General features: G+C 43.7%; 1 protein-coding gene across 1 annotated transcript in view; it reads right to left on the bottom strand.

The window, feature by feature from the left end:
- Positions 1-5000, bottom strand: part of LOC308170562 (metallophosphoesterase MPPED2-like) — a 29683-nt gene that overhangs the window by 9029 nt on the left and 15654 nt on the right. The window lies entirely within an intron of this gene.

Raw genomic sequence — 5000 nt, 5'->3', positions numbered from 1 at the left:
TCTCTACAAGCAGCGGTACCTGTGTGAAACAAGCCTCACCCAGCCTCCTCCCAGAGATCCAGAGTTCTGCTGCGTCCCTCTGCTCTGATCTGATGCCCACCCACCCACGCCAGGCCAGGGAGAGGCTGGCGGAGGTAGAAATCGGAGGACGGGATATGGGGCTCATTGCAACGCACGGAACGGAATAAGGAACGGTATCAAACACAACGTAAACACCATTCCTCATTCCCTTCCGTGCATCACAATGAGCCCCATATCCCGTCCTCCGATTTCTACCTCCGCCAGCCTCCCCTGCTTGGGACAGATGGCTAGCCTCTGGCAGACACACACACACACACACCTCTCTCTCTACGTCACAGTGTCCTGTGCTTGGCCAGGCGTGATGCTACTGCAGCGGTCCGATCAACACACTGTCAACACACTGACACGTGTCTGAGCAGCTGCTGTACCAGAGGACCCTCCTTAGCCTCAATGCCAACCAGATAACAGGATCAGCTTCCATCCGTTCATTAACTTAACTAGTGTGTGTGTGTGTTCGTGTGTGTGTGTGTGTGTGTGTGTATGTTTCTCTGTGTGTGCACCTGCGTGCATGTGTCTGTGTGTGTGTGTGTGTGTGTGTATGTGTGTACATTCCTCTGTGTGTGTGCACTAGGGGTGCAACGGTTCTCACTTCTCGGTTTTATATTGAACCATACGGATCGCCTTTCATGGTTCAATACATGGCGGTTTCCGGTTTATGCTGCGTTTCTTTGAAAGTCAGAGGTCGAGTTTGTCTGGAACGCAGTTGCTACTTGTTCAAGTGTTTTGTAACATGGATGGAAATATAGACTTAACACACACAATATAGCAATGCAAGCTTTTGTTGACCGTAGGATTCAGACATAGTCGTTCATTCAATGGCATGGTAAAGCTTAATTATCCCCTTGAACCTGAGCGACCCCCTGCTCAGACATGAACCTCACAGTCATGGGTTGACCAACAAAACTAACATAAAATGAGCCCATAATCCTTTGTGGCACGTTAATATGCAAATTAGTTACAGCTAAAGAGCCAATCAGTGAACACAGGAAAAATAACAGTAGCCATAGACTCTGGTTTGCTAGCTAGCTAGCTGCATTGCATAAACAGTCGATACTGCTCGCCACAGTTTGTTCATGGCGAGCGGAGTTGAGAACATGGCAACAGTTTGAGGAAGCACCGGATTGCTACAAATCTGTATTGTGGGATCATTCATTACGTTTTTGCCATTGAATACAGCGATGAGGGAATTAAAACAGTGAACAGAAACACACTGTTTCAGAGGCACTTTTTTTGTTTATATATTCGTATTTTTTATATTATACAATATAGGCCTACCAGTCATATTCTGGAACATGTCTAAATGTTAAAGTTCCATAAGTATAAGCAAAATAAAGTAAAGTAACCGTGACCCAAAAACCGAGGTTCATACCGAACCATGGGCCAACTGAACCGTTGCACCCCTAGTGTGCACATGCGTGTATGTGTCTGTGCACGTCTGTGTGTATGTGTCTGTGTGAGTGCATCCCTGTGTGTGTGTGTGTGTGTGTGTGTGTGTTAGGGATGGACGGTTTCCAATTATTGAAACCGAAAAACCGTCAGAGAGTAAAACCGCGGTTTTCCGGTTAACCGAAAAATACAGTAAAAAAAAAAAAAAAAAAATACAAATTAAAAAAGAGCGCCAATTTCAAATAATTGAGCCCTACTGCTACAATACACTCATGTCGAACACCATTAAAACACCGTAAGCACAGTCGCAACACATTTAGGCTACTTAGTTTCACAAATATAAGTGGAAAGGCAGACTTTTGTAAGCTACACCATACATGAAAACACATGAACACTTAACACACCAGCTCTGCTGATCCAGGGTGCACGCCTGCACGGAAGATCATCTCTTGGAACAGCGTCTTCATTGAATGAACTGCTTTCTCAATATCTTGGTTCTTAGACAAAGTTTCAGCTGCTGCTCAATGTATTTAAATATTTGAATACTGCTCAATAATCACTGAAATATTAGACTTAGAATTATGCAGTGAACATACTTAAAGCTTTTCATAAAAACCACATGCCGCGAGACTGACTCGTCCTGAACTGTCGTAAGTCAATCAACAAAGAATGCCCCATCAAAATAAAAGTGCCCATGGTAGAGCTGTCAAAATAGAGCTTTCAAAATAAATGTACTAATACAGATAGAGATAAATACAGAACTACCTTTGCGTCACTAAGTGACCGCGTATCTTCTGAGACATGCGTTCTGTCATCACTTTCAGTAGCGCCTTCACACACAGTGGCGCTGTGCACAAACACTCTTGATCCGTATAGCTCTTGTTTTATTATATTGTGGTTTAGTAAATACTGCACTTGGAGTTACATTCAATGCATGATTTGTGCTATAGAACATAAATAAAGTTTGATTGATTGATTGATATCAAATCAAATCACATTTTATTTCTATAGCGCATTTCTCACAAAAGTGACCCAATGCGCTTTACAGAGAGCAGCGAAAATGATCTTATTAAATGTAAGCGAGTAATTGTAAAAAACCTTTCCTATCTACCAATAACTGAAGGCAACTATCTTTCCCATAGAGTGATTCGTTACCCTTAAATATAATCCCAATTAGATATTAATCCTCAGTTATTCTTCACAACTGACCAAACCTCTCACTCATTGCGCGGCAGATTCAGACTGTATCATTGTTATTTTCACACACGACAAACATGTGACATGTTCCAGTTTTATTCTTATTTTATTTTATTCTTCAAAAAAAAAAAAAAAAAAAAATTTGATAAAAAACCGTTTCTATTTTTATAAACCCCGGTTTTCGGTTTAACCGAAAAACCGTCCATCCCTAGTGTGTGTGTGTGTGTGTGTGTGTGTATGTGTGTGTGTGTGTGTGTGTGTGTGTGTGTGTGTGTGCGATCTCTCTGGCTCTGTGTTTGACCCTGGTGTGTATGATTGGCCCATTCATATTCATGCAGAGAAACGATGCTGCTTATTTCACAGGTCATTACGTTGTGGTGCCTCCACCATGCTCATTACAGCCTCTCTGATGTCTGCTAATAGGCTCCATGTCTGTGTGTATGTATGTGTGTGTGTGTGTGTGTGTGTGAGAGAGAGAGAGAGAGAGAGAGAGAGAGAAAGAGAGACTGTGTGTGTGCGTGTATGTGTGTGTGTGTGTGTGTGTGTGTGTGTGTGTGTGTGTGTGTGTGTGGTTCTGTGGTGTTGCTGGGGTAATACACTGACTGAGGCTAACTCTGCTGGGTCATGTTGTATACACACTCCATCAGTGCTGTCTAACACAGAGACAGGCCTAGAGGAGTCACAGGGACAGACATCTACCTCTCCTCTCCTCTCCTCCTCTACCTTTTCTCCTCCCCTCCCCTCTCCTCTCCTCTCCACTCCACCCCTCCCCTCTCCTCTCCTTTACCTCTCCTCTACCTCCTCTCCTCCCCCTCTACTCTCCCTCTCGTCTCCTCTCCTCCCCTCTCCACTCCACTCCACCCCTCCCCTCTCCTCTCCTCTACCTCTCCCTCCTTTCCTCTCCTCTCCTCTCCTCTCCTCTCCTCCTCTCCCCTCTCCTCCTCTCCTCCTCTCCCCTCCCCTCCCCTCTCCCTCTCCAGTGTTTCCTCTATATGCATTGATTCGTGGCGGGCTGCCACAAATACATTTTCTCCACCACTAATTGATTCAGTCCACTTTGATTCAGGCTGCGCAACGAGAAAGGTATTATGACCGGAGAACAGAAAAAAGCAGATTGATGCTAGATTTCGGCCGCTTTCAGACCTACATTTCGTTCCGATTTAGGGTGTAGTAAGTTACAATATGTTACAATGTTGCAATTAACCTCGTGTCGGTTTGTGTTCGCAAGGCTACGCGCTTGCAAAACAGTTTTGTGATTTTTTTAAATCGAATTTTTCGGGAAATCCCTCTCCTCTCCCTCTCTCTTCGCCCGTCACTTTAATCCCGTATCCTAATCGAAAATGCAACATCCTCAGCGACGACTGTGGGTTATTGCATTTACTGCTGTTCTCTGGTTCATGTTCTTATACCAGAGCTCAGTATAGAGTATTTTAAATGAACATTCGTAATGTAGGCCTAGTCTCTGATGTTCATGGTCAACTAAATCAGGCTATTTTGTGAAACAAATAATGTTCCCGCTAATGGGTTAACCGAGCAGCCTCGCACCTAACGCTAGCTTCGAACTATTCATAGCATAAACGTTGGTAAATGTCATAAACGACACAGTATTGGCAGGGGAAAAGAAGGGGAGTCGAATTTTGATTGACAACAGATTTACATGCTGGAAAAACATGCAGCTAAAATTCATGGAACATTTGGACAATAAGAGACACGTGCTGTGGTCACATGGTCTAATTACAGGGCAATATGCGCGGGGCAAAAATGATCTATTGCCTCTAAAATCATCATGAACAGAACGGCGGAGGTACGGGAAAACAGGGCTCATGTCGGTGTCCTCAAAGGTAAGAGTTGGTTTTCTTTAACTGTCGGTGTTATCAAAGGAAAAAGTTGGTTTTCTTTAGCTGATAGCATTACCTTGCTGTTGGTTGTTTACCGAATGCTCCATATGTCTGTCACACTGTGATTTTACTTGTGTAAACAGTTAATGAGTAACGTTAGCCGGTTTTGTGCCTGTACTCTCATGTAGGCCTACTTCGTATTGATGAGCTGATGATCTTTCATTGTGTGTGTGTGTGTGTGTGTGTGTGTGTGTGTGTGTGTGTGTGTGTGTATGTATGTATGTGACTGTCAGTCACAAGTTTATATTCTACAGATGTTGTTCAGTGCTGTATGCGCATTCCCGGTTCCATGTGTACTCTAATCTTGTGTACTCAGTGGCGGACTGGCCACCGGGCAAGCCTGGCAAATGCCAGGAGGGCCGCGAGACTCTGGGCCGCTCAGAATGTATTATATAAAAAATAGATATATATTAATAATAATTAATAACTTATTTCAGC

This window comes from Nansenia antarctica (genome assembly GCF_963989245.1).
Source record: "Nansenia antarctica genome assembly, chromosome: 14".
NCBI lineage: Eukaryota > Metazoa > Chordata > Actinopteri > Argentiniformes > Microstomatidae > Nansenia > Nansenia antarctica.
Note: the sequence above shows the minus strand (reverse complement) of the source record. Positions and strands in the feature narration are given on the sequence as shown.